General features: G+C 41.7%; 1 protein-coding gene across 1 annotated transcript in view; it reads right to left on the minus strand.

Annotated features, from left to right (window-relative positions):
• The window catches only part of CTDSP2 (CTD small phosphatase 2), a 69,121-nt gene that overhangs the window by 21,252 nt on the left and 30,280 nt on the right, over window positions 1-17,589 (minus strand). The window lies entirely within an intron of this gene.

The raw sequence follows: 17,589 nt of genomic DNA on the forward strand, positions 1-17,589 counted from the left end.
CCCCAACCTACACCCTCCAGAAGCCCGCAGCCTCTCTCAAATCCCAAGGTGGAGCTCTGGCAGTGCCTCACCTGATCCCCATCTGCCTGCCACATGTGTCCCCTCTTCAGGGGGGGCTGCGCTACCCCCCTACCTGAAAAATGCCGCCCAAGGCAAAAGCCTTGTTTGCCTTGCAGCAAATATGCCCGTGTGGGCAGGCAGATACAGATTGAGAGGATAAGACAGTGAACTGAGGAGCCTGACCATGGTGCCGACAAGGTGCATGGCGTGAGAGCTCCTGAGAACCGCCGGAAGTAATGCCTAGGAGTAGCGGACACATCTGAAATGCCCCAACCTTACCCTGCCCGAGGGGTGTCCCGCTCCTGTGTCCTGTTCGCCTGCTGTTGTGGTGTGGGCGGAGGGGTCCGAGCCGGTCGCTGACCGGAGGGGAGATGGACTCCAGTGGAGTGGTGAGGTCACGTGGTCACTGTGACAGAGCACTGGGAGACACCGGCGGGTATGAGAGGAGGGGAGCCAACATACTAAGAACTGGAGTGAGCAGGTCACCATGGATCCCACCGTTGGTAATCCCCTCAATTCAGATCGTGTTAGACCACCCTGGAATGCCCTGGCGAGGGGGACTGAGTACCCCGGTGGTGTTTGGTACACAGGGTAACAGTAAGGACGCAGCAGCAAAGCTGATGAAGGTAGAATGGAGGCGATGTACGAGATGCTGAGGGAAGTGGTGTGTCTAAATTAAAATAGATTTATATTGTCAAAAGGAACTTTATGTGGGATCACCTAGTGGGCCCAGAAGTGATAGAAGAAAAGAAAAGAGGCATAAAGAGCCCCAAGGGAGGAAAGTGGTGGGGGAACAATCTGGAGGAGCTAAGAGCTACAATCAGTGTTTGCCAAATAAAAATGATAGGAAGATCCACAGTGGACTATAACTCTATTCTATTCTGTGGAAGTAATTTCCTGTTCTCTGACCTTAAAAGATAGAAATATTATATGAACAATATGAAGAGCAAATCAGGGGGAGGAACTAAAACATCTCAAATAAGTACAAGCACAATTAAAAAATATATGCCCACACAAGAGAAAGTCCAGAGGGTCAAACCTCAGAGAGACAATATGGAACAAGTGGAAGACGGGAGATGGAAAACAATATAGGAGAATGCTCTAGATTGCCCCTGGGTGTATCCAATATGTGTCAAATTGAAGAAACTGTAAATATGGAAAAAGAACTGGATATAGAAAATATTGAAGAAAAAGGGAAAAGTTCACAATTACCTACAAAAACTGAAATAGCAGAAATGGGGATGAGTTGCCCCACTAGCCATCACTAGATGCAGCGGAGTTGGGAGGAACATGTAACATGTTACCAAAGGTGAACGTATCCTTTAAGAAATCTAGTGGTGTCATCATCCTCTATGCAGCCTGCTGATTGGACATAGGAGTAGCAGCACACTGATAAGTAATTATGTACTCTCCTCCTGCAGCAGAGCCGGACTGGCTCCCAGTACTGCCCCTGCCCCCTCATAGTCTGAATGATGTTGTGCAAGGGAATTACATTAGGATGCTATTAATACAGATTGAGAAATATATGCCATGACTACTCCAAATACATTTTACAGAAATACACAAAATTATTTAATTTATTTAATTTTTTATATCTGCCTGGAGGTCAGCTTTAAATTACTAAAAATACACTTTAAATACTTGATGGAAAGCAATGTAAACATAGAAGAGGTTATACTGACTGAACAAAAAAAGTCAAACACCCTCACATAACAAATGAAATGCATCAATTAACATGAACTGGAAAGCAATTTAAACTGCCTAAAAACTAGCAACACAAGGTGGTGCCTTTTCAACCAGAAAATGATCTGTGCACCCTTCTGAAATTGGTTTCACTTTGGGTTTGCCTTCCTGGACTTCAAGTCTTAGTCCTGCCCAGCCACAATCCCCTTGTTGAATCTGAGAGGCCCCCACTCGCCACTCTTAGTGGACCCAGGGATGGAAGGTGTAAGCACTCATACCAGAATCAGAAGAGGGAGCTGAAAGAAAGGCTTTATGGCCAACAGTGGAAACAGCTCTTATGTAGGACTTTCACAAGCTTCACAAAGCAAAGTGACACAAGAATGGTGACATCGGCTACTATTACCTGGACGCAGGGCCATTTCCAGGGCAGGCACATCACTGTGTATCCATTAGCACTGCTTACAGATGCCAGCCATGGACTGGGTACCTTGACAAGCCCCCTTTAGAAGAAACTAGTAATAAAAAATAAGCAGGCTGCCACTGCTGACCTGAAAAATGTTAGGAGCCTGTATGGTGTGCTGATACTAGGACTGACCCAAACAGCAGAAATTCTGACTTCTTTTACATACTAGTTCAGAATCTCTGGCATAGAAAGCAATACAATTAAAAAATGAGCATGGCAGCTAGGTGCTCAGTCTAGGAAAGTGGTTAGCAATGGAAGTCTACACTCACCGGCCACTTTATTAGGTACACCTTGCTAGTTCCGGGTTGGACCCCCTTTTGCCTTCAGAACTGCCTTAATTCTTCATGGCATAGATTCAACAAGGTGTTGGAAACATTCCTCAGAGATTTTGGTCCATATTGACATGATAGTATCATGCAGTTTCTGCAGATTTGACGGCTGCACATCCATGAATTGTTGATACAAGGCAGGATGGATCCATGCTTTCATGTTGTTTATGCCAAATTCTGACCCTACCATCTGAATGTCGCAGCTGAAACCGAGACTCATCAGACCAGGCAATGTTTTTCCAATCTTCTGTTGTGCAATTTTGGTGTGCCTGTGTGAATTGTAGCCTCCATTTCTGGTTCTTAGCTGACAGGAGTGCCACCCGATGCGGTCTTCTGCTGCTGCAGCCCAGGTTCGATATGTTGTGCGTTCAGAGACAGTATTCTGCATACCTTGGGTGTAACGAGTGGCTATATGAGTTACTGTTGCCTTTCTATCATTTCGAACCAGTCTGCCCATCCTCCTCTGACCTCTGTCATCAACAAGACATTTTTGTCCACACAACTGCCACTCACTGGATATTTTCTCTTTTTCAGACCATTCTCTGTAAAACCAATTCTCTGTTTTTGAAATACTCAGACCAGCCCGTCTGGCACCAACAATTGTGCCACGTTCAAAGTTACTTAAAGCCCCTTTCTTCCCCATTCTGATGCTCAGTTTGAACTTCTGCAAGTTGTCTTCACCTTGTCTATATGTTTAAATGGATTTGCTGCCATGAGATTGGCTGATTAGCAATTTGTTTTACCAAGCAACTGAACAGGTGTAGCTAATAAAGTGGCCGGTGAGTGTATATATTTCTCCAACAACAGGGTTATTTTAAAGAAGGAGGCAATGGACTTACTAAGCAGCTTAAAAAATATTTAATTCCACAGTACACCACTGGGAGGTACTCTAAGAGCTAAGATTTTACATTTCCTGAACAAGAGTGATCCTCCAATACAATCCTGATGATATGGACCTCACACCAATAACCTGCATTCACAGACCCAATATACAGAGCTTATGGCAGATCTTACAGTATACGCGATTCAAAAAGCTCAAATAAATGCTTAAAAACAACATAAATGTTGGATTCCATATTTTGCATTGACTCCACTTTACCAGCAACAACAAAATTGAAAAAAAAAAAAGGAAATGTAATATTTTACAGCAGCTCTGCAAAGCTGCGGTTTACTTGTGATTTTACGTTACCCTGAAATTTAACAAACTGACAAATCTGTTATAAATGCACTTTTTAGATTGATGAATGACAGATAATTATTGTGTTTTATTTGAATTCTTTCCTAAACATTTAACTGCAGCTTTTATTGAAGAGAAACACAAAGTATTATCACCTCCATAGTGCAGCCTATGATCCTCCTGACCCTGGTGTTGCTATTACCAGCACTGGCTGCGTCTGCATGCAGTCATGTAGGCTGGGGTGTGCCTCTGGACAGCTATCGTTCTGTGAGAGTGACACCATGAGGTCCCAGCCAGGAGGATGACAATAACATGTATAGGCCTTGTGGTGGGCCGCTACCGTTTCTGCTTTCAGGAAATTATTTACTGATTGCAAGGCAACCTGCTGCTGCCTACTCTGACACGTTATAGTTTTTACTTAAAGCCACAGCAAAACTTAACAAGGTACTCATGGCTTCTCACTGGATGGTTTATGTGGCTTTCTGAATATGAAATTCTTTTGACTGTAGAAAAAAAACACAGCGTTTTAGGGCGTTAACACCTTCCAGGTGATTGGCTATCACAGCGGGCCTTACAGCCCCATGGAAGCATATACACAGTAGCTGGGCGTTAAGGCCCGCCCCCTCATGTCACATAAATGCATTACGCAGTCAGCAAGAGGATAGAAAATGATTAATAAAGGTTCTTCCAAGCTGCCTTCACTTTACATTTTTACCCCAACCTAATTAATAGTCCTTAGAAGTGGTGGCTGCATTTGACATGCTGTACACAAGGGTTTGGGCAGCACAGTGGCTAAACGGTTAGCACTTCCACCTGGCAGTACTAGGGTCGTTGGTTCAAATCCCAGCCACGGCACCACCTTCCTAGAGTTTTGCATGTTCTCCCTGTGCCTGCGTGGGTTTCCTCCAGGTACTCCAGTTTCCTCCCACAGTCCAAACACATGCTGGTAGGTTAATTGGATCCTGTCTAAATTGGCCCTAGTATGTGTATGTATGAATGTGAGTTAGGGACCTTAGATTGTACACCCCTTGAGGGTTAGGGACTGATGTGAATGTACAATATATATGTGTAAAGCACTGCGTAACGGCGCTATATAAGTACCTGAAATAAATAATAAACATGTTCTATTTGTACAGTAAAATATAGCAACATTTCTGGATTCTGGACAGATGAGGGAATAGGCGAGGGCCCATTCAGACTTAAGCATTCCATTGTGTTAATGTACACAAATTAAGGCAGGCTGTAACGTGTTAACACAACTCATGATCTTGTGTTGTGGTGCACTATGGTGCTTTGGGCTCTACTGGTTTATTGAACCGGAGTGCACTTCAATGCGTTGAGGTAACGCATGTTAACACGATCGTTACAGCATACATTGCCCCAACTAAACAGTGTGAATGGGCCCTGAAACAACGGTCAGGTTTTTACTGCTGTGTGGTGCCACCTGAGACAGAATAGGAGGGAAAAATGTCCCCAACAAGGAATACAGAAAGCCCCACCACCATTCTGAAGAAATGCCAGAAAGCAATATGCTATACTTTTTTCACATTGCACGCCAAGAAAATGTAATCAAAATAAAGGAGTGCATGCATCAAGTGGACATAAGCTTTGCCTTCATTACTAACTGTGGAAGTTGGTTAAAGATCAAAATGGCAATGGGTCATACTGAAAAGGTGCCGAACCAGCACTTGTCAAAAAAAGCGTCAAAATTCTGTTATGTTATAAAAAAAAAAAAAAAAAAGAAAATGAAAACACAGCACAACTGCCTTGAAGAGGTCACAATGAGATCCTTAAGTCTCATGTAGGACTTGACCACAAGGGAGGAGTTGATGAACTGTCTGTTCTTATCATGTCCTTTGTTGTCTTATCAATAGGTAGTTTTATGTGAAAATAGGTGCAGTAGTAAATTACCCTACTACACAAAGACTGCATCTGGCTGGGTATACACTTGTTTATGTTCCTCTTTAGGACAATCCTAACCTACTACCAGCATGTTCTGTTGTGGCATTTAACATCTGCTTCACACGTTTGGTTATACTAGGCACCCGTGACTGCATCATCTACCACCCAATACAACCAACCTGGACAGATGTAGCGTTCACGTCCTCTACTCCTGCTTTTTACAGAGTCAACTATGAAAACCTTTCAAGTGAGGAATGGATGCTACCATGTATAAAATATAAATCTCAAAATATTAGAAGTGAAGGTGTCGAAACCGTCACTATTGTAATGGTCACCAGGATCCCTTATATGAGCCATATTGGGTTCCCAACTTCTACACCTATTGCTCCTGGCCAGTTTCATATGCTGGCAGAATTAAAAAACATAAATATCCTCTAATTCAATGAGTGGAAAATGCCATTTTCCCATTGCAGAAAGTATTGCTAGATCTGAGGCAGAGTGTACCTGTACAGTATCATGCACAGTGATGTACCCCAGGTCTTACAATACCATCAAAAGTCAGGCAATGGAAGCCTCCAGGGTTGGATGGGAACATTGGTTGTGATAGGCGTCATGTGTTGTTCCCTTTTTAAGTTAAGTCCTCTTAACATAGAAGAAAGCACTGAAAGAAAATCTGTGATGATTGAAGAAAAGGAAGGGCAGCCATTGTTTAACTCTAAAATTATAGGCCCTTGGGTTTTTTTCTGCTTGCAATGCGGAGTCCCTGACTTGGAAAGCAACTGAAGTCAGGGCTAAATCAAAACTTCTGATGGTCATAGATTTTGGGTCATTTACAAAGTTCTGAAGCCGCTGGATTAGCATTATAGCCAAGCGTGGCTTGTTTTTTTTTACTTTTTCATAAGATTTTTAAAGATTACATATAACAAAAGACATACTGGTATGTTAATTGGCACCTGTCTAAATTGGCCTTAGTTTGTGTATGTATGAATGCAAGGTAGGGACCTTATATTGTAAGCTCCTTCAGTGTTAGCGACACACTATATTGCCAAAAGGATTGGAATGCCTGCCTTTACACGCACAAGAACTTTAATGGCATCCCAATCTTAGTCCGTGGGGTTCAATATTGAGTTGGTCAACTCTTTGCAGCTATAACAGCTTCAACTCTTCTGTGAAGGCTGTCCACAAGATTTAGGAGTATGTCTATGGGAATTCTTGACCATTCTTCTAGAAACACATTTGTGAAGTCAGGCATGGATGTCAGATGAGAAGGCCTGGATCGCAGTCTCCACTCTAATTCATCCCCAAGATGTTCTGTCAGGTTGAGGTCAGGACTCAGTACAATCCAGTCAAGTTCTTTCACCCCAAACTCGCTCATCCATGTCTTTATGGACCTTGCTTTGTACACTGGTGTGCAGTCATTTTGGAACACGAAGGGGACATCCCCAAATTGTTCTCACAAAGTTGGGAGAATGAAATTATCCAAAATGTCTCGGTATGCTACGCCTTAAGAGTTCCCTTCACTGGAACTAAGGGGCCAAGCCCAACCCCTGAAAGACAACCCCATACCATAATCTTCCCTCCACCAAATTTTACACTTGGCACAATGCAATCAGGCAAGTACCGTTCTCCTGGCAACCGCCAAACCCAGACACCTCCATCAGAATACCAGAGAAGCGCGATTCTTCATTCCAGAGAACACATCTCCACTGTTCCAGAGTCCAGTGGTGGCGTGCTTTACACCACTGCATCCGACGTATTGCATTGCACTTGGTGATGTAAGGTTTGAATGTAGCTGCTCGGCCATGGAAACCCATTCCATGAGGATCTCTATTCACTGTTGTTGTGCAAATCTGAAGGCCACACAAAGTTTGGAGGTCTTTAGTTAATGACTCTGCAGATAGTTGTCGACTTCTGCGCACTTTGCGCTTCAGAATTCGCTGACCCCGCTCTTTCATTTTACGTGACCTACCACTTCATGGCTGAGTTGCTGTTTTTCCCAGTTGCATCCACTTTGGTATAATACCAGTAACAGTTGACTGTGGAATATTTAGTAGCCAGGACATTTCATGGATGCACTTATTGCAAAGGTGAATTCACGGAGCTCCCGAGAGTGACCCATTCTTTCACAAAATGTTAGTAGAAGTAGTCTGCATGCCTAGGTGCTTGATTTTATATACCTGAGGCCATGGAGGTGATTGGAACACCTGAATCCAATGATTTGGAGGAATGTTCCAACACTTTCAGCAATATAGTGTAAAAATCTATATGTAAAACGCTATGTAAAGTGACAGCGTTATTAGGTACCTGTAATAGATAAATAAATAAATTCCAGCAGAATAGCAGCTGAACCACTTTAATTAGTAAAACTATATTTTAAGCATTACTAGATTCCAGTATTATTGAATAATTTTCTACAAATACAGTGTATATATATATATATATCGTCATCGCAGGAAATGCCTAATTTTAGTTCTTATAGAGCTTCTTTTTCTGGAAGCTCCTGTGCTGTATGTTCTTGAGAACTGGGTTCCATTTTTACAAATAAAGGCTTCCTTCTGTAGGACTAGTTTTTCATACTCTGTACAATCTCATGTATACGACATACATTATCCCTTCTACAGTATAACATCTGCAAATAGTTAAGACTCTATGTTTAAAAAACATGAGACCCATATAGCATGACACTTGGTATAACTATCCAATGAAGAGCAGAATGGAGGTTGCCTTGTATATCACAATTTTGCACGAGGACTGCACACAGTTGTGCCCCTGTGCCTCCAAAAGCTATTCTAGTATGGACTTGTGTGCTCCGTTATGCAGCAGTGGAGGCTGTACTACTCATCAAACAATGCTCAGCACAGGACAGATGTACTGGGCCTTTTTGTATTTTTTAGCTTCCCTAGAAGTACCAAATGTTCACTGTTTTCATAAATTTTCACTCCCTAGTAGCTCTTTATCTACAAAATTGCCTTTATTGTGAAGTCTTTGTTCAAAAAGTAAAATTCGCTCTTTACACCCTACCTACCATACCTGGATAGTCATCATAATCTTTGGTAAAGCAGAAAGCAAAGCTAGTGAAAGGACAAAACTCAACTGTTTTCCTTTACACCCAAGGTTGCCTCCCATTCAGTAAAAATTGGACTTGATGCCACAATTACTAATCGAAAAAAGACCATAATACTTTTTTTTTTTTTTACCCAGAAGGTCTTCAAATTCAGGAGTTGTACTGTCTGAGCAGGGCAAAAGGAGCCAGACTGTGTCCAGAGTTGGGTTTACTATGTAAACCTACACTTTAAGCACTGGCATGCTGCTCTGGTCCCAAAACATGAAGGGCAGCCTAAGGACCTAATAGATAGGCATGGGATGTTCCTTCTCGATGCAGATATTTGCATAGTAGAGTGCCTTGGGTTTTTCGGCTCCTGAGAAGCTACTGAAAAAATAGGTGAACTCCTTATGACGTAAGCAAGCAGACTGTGGTCTACAACTTGTATGTATATAAATAAATAAGAATTTTTATGGTACAGTTGATCAATTTAATGGAAACCTGTCATAAGGGAAAAGTGTACGCTGGCATTGCTGGTCTTTACGTCAGAAAATACAGCTCCATGACCTTCGTGCTCATCCAGTGGCTTCAAGGATATCTGTAGTGACAGAGCTCAGAAGTTCAGGTTGTCAGACATAAGAACTCAAGACCTGTATACTTGTTCCCTTAGGAAGCCATTAACGTGGACCTTTTACCTTCTGGGCCCAAGGTAAAGACTCACCTTGGGCCCAGATTCTAGGAGGTGCAGATGACATCACCCCTCACTGCTTCCTTCTGTCCACACAAGAATGCATTACTGTAATACACTGGACGCATTTTCACAGGATTTCTACTGATCAGCTATCCCAGGAGGCAGCAGTAAGGCACAATGTGGTCACCCACTCTTCCTGGAAACCGGGACTGCGGTGGGGAGATTTTATTTTCGTTAAAGCTTTATTTTCAAACTTTTTTTTCACTGGGGGGGGGTACATGACAGGGAAGTGAACCTTTTGTATATCATAGACTGACTGCTTTAAAAATGCCATGGCAGCCAGACAACTGAAATTTTCAGAACAAAACCGCGTGAATGACCTAGGACAGACATGCAGCCCAAGATTCTGACTTTTACTTTTGTATTTTTTTATATTACTCAAAAGTACAGGGTGTCACCAAAAGTCGGCATACATGTAGCATAAATGTAACTTTATTTTATATATATATATATATATATATATATATATAATAAAATAATATGGATTTGTTCATTTTTCCTATGTATGGAGACTTTAAGACATCCTGTATTTAGGGAGAGTAAAAAGAAAGTGTGAGGTGCTGGATCTTTTATAACAGTAGGTATTTCCAATCAGGTCTCCAGTATAGCAGAGGAATCGGTTACCCTTAGCCATTTCTCCCAGGAGCGGTGGCTTAAAGTTGGCTCTAGGGATTGGGTGTCCAAGGATAAAAATGCCAGAAGCAGAACATATAAAATTCATATTCATTTGATTCAGAATCTTCTATCATAAAAAGATTTTCACATTACATGATTCAGAATAAATTTATTTTAGAATTTATTCTGCTTCTGGCACTTTCCTCAGTGCACACCTAGTCAAAGTATTTCAGTCAGTATGTACATCATGATTATACAATCTTGGGAATTTAAATCCAAACTCCAGGAAGATATAAACCAAAATGTAATCCAGTTATGTATTCATTAAAAAGTCATTAAATGCGATTTTCTACACAACCGTTCAACCTCTCCTGATATTGGCCACTTGTAACCTCCGCACAGCAGAACTCTGGGAGAACGAAGGGTAGCACATTCAGCCGGTCAGGCTTCTTTCATATTGCTGTCCAACTATATGAACATGCTTACATCAGAAGATAGTACAGGGGCTGACCAGATCAGCATCCTGCTGCTCCTTCATTGTCCTATAACAGGCTGGGCTAAGTAATGGACCAGGCATCAAAGTGGAAATCCAGGCAAAAATGTTTTTTCTAGTTCTGAATAGAGAAGAGAAAGTAATGGTTGTAACCTCTTTCTGGATTTATGCTGTCTTTGTTCCTGTTATGGAGATTTACTCTATTTGTCCATGTCCAATTACTGACGTTTGCAAAGTATGAAAGGAGCTTAAGATTGCTTTATGTTTATGTAGTTTCTGCATAAAAGCATCCCAAGATTCTATTTCACATACAAAAAAAATTGTTTTATAGGTCTGTAATGCTGCAAGAATAGTAAGAATCAGTCTTACTGGGGTCTATGCATAAAAAATTGATGTGCAAATGTCTCAAATGTTCGCACAGCTGCCATGAATAAATGCAGTTATTTGCCCAATATGTTTCTTACCTAGCATTGTCAGTTCCCATCTAGTGGCCACAGTGCAGTAGTTTGCTGATTGAGGAAGAAGCATGTACCAAATGAAATTAAAGGAAAAGTCAGGATTTCTGATCCTTATGTGTGTCCTGGGTCATCAACTCTGTTTACTGAAGCCAAAAGCATCAGCATGCCAGCCAGGCCATTAACATTCAGCTTTTCATGACCACTAAAAAAAATTGAGTGACGGGGGAAGACAAGTATGTGTAGCTTGTGGTGCCAGTGCTAAACAAAAGGGCAAGTTTTTACAAAAATCTCCCAGCCCCCCTTTCTAAGTCCATTAAACATACATACCATAACCCAGCCTTTTTTCAACCAGGGTGCCTTGGCAAAATGCATAAAAATTGCCCAAAATTGTCTATAAGTCAGCAGGTGTATCGAGCCTGCCTTTTAGTACACAAAGCCACAGATTTTCATTGTGCGCCATTACAACCTTCCAGCCTCTGGCGTCCCAACATCCAATGATGTGATCGGTTGATAAAGAGGACGTCGTGCGCCTGCACAGCATTCTTATTTTCCCCTCCCCTGTAATCACATTAGCTGAGTAAGGGAGAGAAAATCTGAAATACTGGTCACTACCAGTGAGTAAAGGTGTATTTGGTTTGGAAGAATAAATCTCTTACATTGGGTGTCCCACATCTGTGGATGCTGTAGCATTATGTAAAACTATTAGTTTAGTTTTTCACATTTTGAAATGGGGTGCCATGAGATTGTGCAGAATTTTAAAAGGGTGCCTTGACCAAAAAAGGTTGAAAAACAAACACTGGCATAGCTACCCCTTCTGCAAATACATACTTGCCTCCTCTGATGTTGTCTGCATCTCCATGCTGCCCCTGCCTGCACAGTCACAAAAATACACCCTTGCAGTATCTCACCCCCCCCCACTACAAAGCGGAATTGCTCTTTAAAGTGGTTGTAAACCTCAGACATAGTATTCTGGATTGAGACAGGTATACTCTATAGAAGGGTATGCTTTGTATTCTAAGTGTCATTTCTGTCTGCTGCCTTGTTCCTCTGCTATAGGTATGATGAGTTTTCCTGACAGCAAGAGAAAAATGGTGACTGGGGAGGGCACAGCCTGTGAATGACAGCCTCAGCTTTGTTCTTGTGTGAAGGGGGTGGAGTGGGGTGTCCGTTCCCTCCAATCAGCTCTCAGAGTTCTCCTCACTGAGTGTCACTTCAGCTCACGGCCCCTTACTTTTCAGAGCAGAGAGATCCTGTGAAAATTCTGCACTTTGAATGGACTGTGTATTACCTGAGCCCAGTCACTACACTGGGTATATGTAAGGGTTTACAACCACTTTAAGTCTAGGGTTAGAGGAATAAAGTGTAATACATATCTTAATTTATTTATTTCAGGTATATATAGCGCAATCAATTTACCTAGCTCTTTACATACATATATTGTACATTCACATAAGTCCCTAACCCTCAAGAGGCGTACAATCTAAGGTCCCTAACTCACATTCATAAATACACATACTACGGTCAATTTAGACAGCCAATCAACCTACCAGAATGTCATTGAAGTGTGGAAAGAAACCGGAGCACCCGGAGGAAACCCACTCAGGCACAGGGAAACTCCAGGCAGGTGGTGCTGTGGTTAGGATTCGAACCAACATCCCTAGTACTGCCAGGCGGAAGTGTTAACCATTTAGCCACTGTGCTGCCCATATCTTAAAACTTGTCATAGCAGGCTCGCCACTGGTCCTCCGAAGCTTCTTTTCTAAGGCAGACTCACGCTAACGTCATCAGCTATGATGCAGGACCAAGAGTCCTGCATTGTACGGTAGGACAGAAAGGGTCCACCCACAGCCTGGCACATTGGACAGAAGAGGTGAGTGTCTAAAGGCTGCCAGAGCAATTAATTAAGGCAAGTATTACACAGCCTATCCCTAGACTTAAAGTGTTACTAAACCCAGGACCCTGCATTCACTATATCTGTTCTCCCAGAGTGCACACAACATGGAAGTGCAATTATTTTAGTAAATATAAACAGCTAAATACCTTTTCTCATCAGTAGTATATTGTAGTCTTGTTACTTCTATCACTGTCCAGCAGAGAACTGGTTAAAGCTTGTAGGAGCAGTTTTCATTCTCTCCTATGAGGCTGCATAACCCCTGAACCTCCATCTGGACAGTGCTGATTGGCCCTGTGCTGATCACATGCATTCTCCCAAGAAAAGAAAAAAACAAATCTCTCTATGAATACACACCAAATTGAGTATGTACAGCTTGCCCTCGAGGCTCTGTTCTATCTGCAGATGGATTTGGGACAGTAGAAGGGGAGGATCAGAGCATGATCAGAACAGCCTTTTTACACAATATGGAGGATTAACCCCTTAGGTTCCACAGCGAGTATAACAAGCATGCCTTACTGAATATACAGACTGATTTTACGATTGTGGGTTTAGTAACACTTTATAAGCAAGGGTGTTTTTTGTGTAGTTTCCAGAGTTTGACTTCAGTGGGTTTTTTTGTTTTGTTTTTTTACATCAAACTCGCTCCATTGTGATCTACAATGCCTAATGCTACGAACGTTCCCTATTTTTATTCTATCCCTGTAGGGTGAGGGTGCATTGGTGCAATTTTACACTAGAGCCCTACAGGAGCACCGTGTCCTTACACATAATAGTCTTTTACATTCTGTAAACCAACATGACAATTATTAAGCAGAACAGTAAAGAAGAGGAGCCTGAATATTGTTCATGGAGAGTCGTATCCCTGCAGGCGGACAAGACTCTTCAAGCAGGTATGGAATGTTCTCTACACACACTTGTTCTTGTCAATACAGCCCTGTGTATAGAGAGCAGCTGGGAGACAGAACGTCCTATTCAATCTCAATTACTGATCCGCCGAGCTCGGCAACAGCAGGTCAGCTCCACCATGCACATCTGTTTAACACCTTGGCAGAAAGACTTGCTAAACGGAGCAGCCCCTCTCCATATGGAGGCCAACCTAATAGAGCATCTGTGCACAGAAAACAAGTGCTCTTACTACATTGCAGGAAAAAAAAAAAAAAAAAAAACCACACATCTTATTTTTGCTTTTTAAATGATTTCATTTAAGAAACCTTTAACTAAGGAGTTTGAAGAGTCGGTCTGCCCAAAAGAGATGTCAGTTAGGAATGGATGGCTTCTGGTATTTCTCAACACCCCGGACAGATATATTTAGACCAAGCCCCAAGCTCTGTCTCCATTACTCATGTCATTCACGCTAAGGGATTGTTTACACTTGTGATGAAAAGCAATCCATGGTGGATTGCTTTTCAGAGAGTAGTACATAAGCGTCTTGCTGCCTCCTGAATGCTTGAACAGTTTTTTTCAATGGGAATACCACACCACAACCGCAAGGCTAGTGTATTCCTTGTAGTTGTGGTGCAGCCCCACTCACTTGATTGGGTCATGTTCAGCAGCTGTACTGCTAGCCAAAATGTGACAGGAGGTATAATTTTTACCGCAGCATGTGAACAACTTCATCCAGCTGCCTTGTAATTTTAAGGCGGGCAGTAAAACACAGCTCAACAGCCTATTGTTACTGCACTACCGCTCTACGTTAAACTGGTTGTAAACCTCAGACATGAAATATGAACAAAGCATTTCCCTCTATTGTGTACACTTATCTCAATCCAGACCACTGTCTGTTGCTTCATTCCTCTGCTATCAACATGAATCCTTTCTGACAAGTTCTCCTGACACCAAGAGAAAAAAAGGTAACAGGTTAGGGACCTCCAGCTGGTTGACAGCCTCAGCTCTGTTTCTATGTGGAGAGGATGTTTCCCTTCCATCCAATCAGTTCTCAGAACTCTCCTCACTGAGCTCTGCAGTGTCTAGTTTCAGCACTCTGCTCCCTTTAGTCTGAATTCTCAGACAAGCTTCATAAATTCCGCACCTGAACGGATGTAGAGAAGAGAAGACTTCAAATAGACAGGTATAACTTATGTGGGAGGATTTGTTTCATCTCTGCATCACTTGAGACCAGTCACTTCACTGGATATATGTAAGGGTTCACAACTACTTTAACATTTTCATAAAGTTCATTATAGTGAACTCGGTGTAGTTATTCACCCTGAGGTCATCACAGAGGATAAGGGGGCACTCTTTACATCTGGAGGAAAAGAGATTTAATCTCCAAATACGGAAAGGTTTCTTCACAGTGAGAGCTGTGAAAATGTGGAATAGACTCCCTCAAGAGTTGGTTCTGGCCAGCTCAGTGGGTTGCTTTAAAAAAGGCCTGGATTATTGCTTAGATACACAGAATATAACTGGATACTAACATTTATAGGTAAAGTTGATCCAGGGAGTATCTGATTGCCTTTCGGGGGATCAGGAAGGAATGTTTTCCCTGCAGGAGCAAATTGGATCGTGCTTTGCTGGGTTTTTCCCCTTCCCTTGGATCAACTGTGGGTATAAGATTATAACTTTGTTTTTTTTTGGTTGAACTGGATGGACTTTTGTCTTTTTTCAGCCAGACTAACTATGTAAGTATATAAACATTTAGGGTAAGTTCACATTATATGTAGTGACCTGCCTTTTCCTGCTCAAGAAAAAGCACAGACCACCAACAAGGCACACAGAAGCCAATTGTTTCTGGTTTCTTAAATGTGTGATGTATGGTGCAGGAACGTGCAGACGTTGCATATTTACGCAGCATACTGGATGGCACCGCATGTCAATGCACTGCTCTGTAAAGACAGGAATGAAGTGTCACCAAGTAAAAAAAAAAATGCAAATTGTGGTCTCTTGCTGGACCTCACACAGACATCAGCCTGCACAGTTTTATTATGACGGCTACTGTGAAGGAGCCCGCCACACAGAGATCAAAATTCAGCTGATACAACAGGGACAAGCCAAATTTCAATCCATGTGTGGGCAGGTAAGTTGCACAGAACCAATCAACTTTTGCACAACCATCCTATCTGATTTTCCCCACTCGATCCATGCCCCCGGCTGTAGCCCACTATGCTGATCAGTGTATTCTGATGGTGGGGAAATCTCCATCAACAAGAAGTATTCCCCCATCCACTTTAACTGTGTGGATGGGGAAATTGAGTCTTTTTTTTTTCCATTCAACCCGTTTGAACAACAAAAATGACTTTTCTATAGACCACCCTAGAAAAAGAAGGGGGTCTTTTTCAAGACATTGAGTTCTAAAATCCATTCTGCAATATCTGGATATCTAGTCTAACTAATGGTCACTTTCAGAGTCACTGCAGAAATCTATGATTGCTCTGCAAATAATGATCATTACTACTCAGTGAACTGACCCAAAGAGCTTGCATGTTTTCTCAGGATACAACAAGCATAATTGCACCATTATTACAACTGCACTGAGATGTAATCATCTTTGAGTGGAAGGTATGCAGGGAATGTTGCATTTAAAATGATGAATGTCCTCCTCAACACTGCTGTAAATAGGATAGCAGAATACAGCATGGCAGATACTAGGATTGCCCAAGTACACTTCATGTACTAGGTTCCTTACATATATTGCAGCAAACACTAAGCCTAGAATGATTGGCTTTATATATACAGAATTATTTTTGAACCTTTGCAAATAAGAGGTTTTCTGTAAAGTGTAGAACAAAAAAAAGGGTGTTCCTGAAGAATCAAGGTGCTGTCAGACAGTGTGAAAATGGAGATGAATGAAGACAGGCATAATTAATGTCAAGCCTGGGTGACCACCATGGAGTCCTCCATAGATACAGCCATCCAGGGAAGTGTGTGATTCACAAGACTAGCAGGTAAAAAAAAAAAAAAAAAAAAAATTTATATATATATATATATATATATATATATATATATATATATATATATATATATATATATATATATATATATATACATATACAGTGGGGATCGAAAGTTTGGGCACCCCAGCTAAAAATTTGTATTAATGAGCATAAAGAAGCCAAGGAAAGATGGAAAAATCTCCAAAAGGCATCAAATTACAGATTAGACATTCTTATAATATATCAACAAAAGTTAGATTTTATTTCCATCATTTACACTTTCAAAATAACAGAAAACAAAAAAATGGCGTCTGCAAAAGTTTGGGCACCCTGCAGAGTTAATATCTTGTACTGCCCCCTTTCGCAAGTATCACAGCTTGTAAATGCTTTTTGTAGCCAGCCAAGAGTCTTTCAATTCTTGTTTGAGGTATCTTTGCCCATTCTTCCTTACAAAAGTCTTCCAGTTCTTTGAGATTTCTGGGCTGTCTGTCACGCACTGCTCTTTTAAGGTCTATCCATAGATTTTCAATTATGTTGAGGTCAGGAGATTGTGAAGGCCATGGCAAAACCTTCAGTTTACGCCTCTTGATGTAATCCCCCGTGGATTTTGAGGTGTGTTTAGGATCATTATCCATTTGTAAAAGCCATCCTCTCTTTAACTTCAGCTTTTTCACAGATGGCATCAAGTTACCATCCAAAATTTGCTGAAATTTTATTGAATCCATTTTTCCTTCTACTCGTGAGATGTTCCCTGTGCCACTGGCTGCAACACAACCCCAAAGCATGATTGATCCAACCCCATGCTTAACAGTTGGACAGAGGTTCTTTTCATTAAATTCTGTGCCCCTTCTT

This window comes from Staurois parvus, unplaced genomic scaffold (assembly GCF_062004578.1).
Source record: "Staurois parvus isolate SC_StPar_1 unplaced genomic scaffold, SC_StPar_1.0 ptg000023l, whole genome shotgun sequence".
Taxonomy (NCBI): domain Eukaryota; kingdom Metazoa; phylum Chordata; class Amphibia; order Anura; family Ranidae; genus Staurois; species Staurois parvus.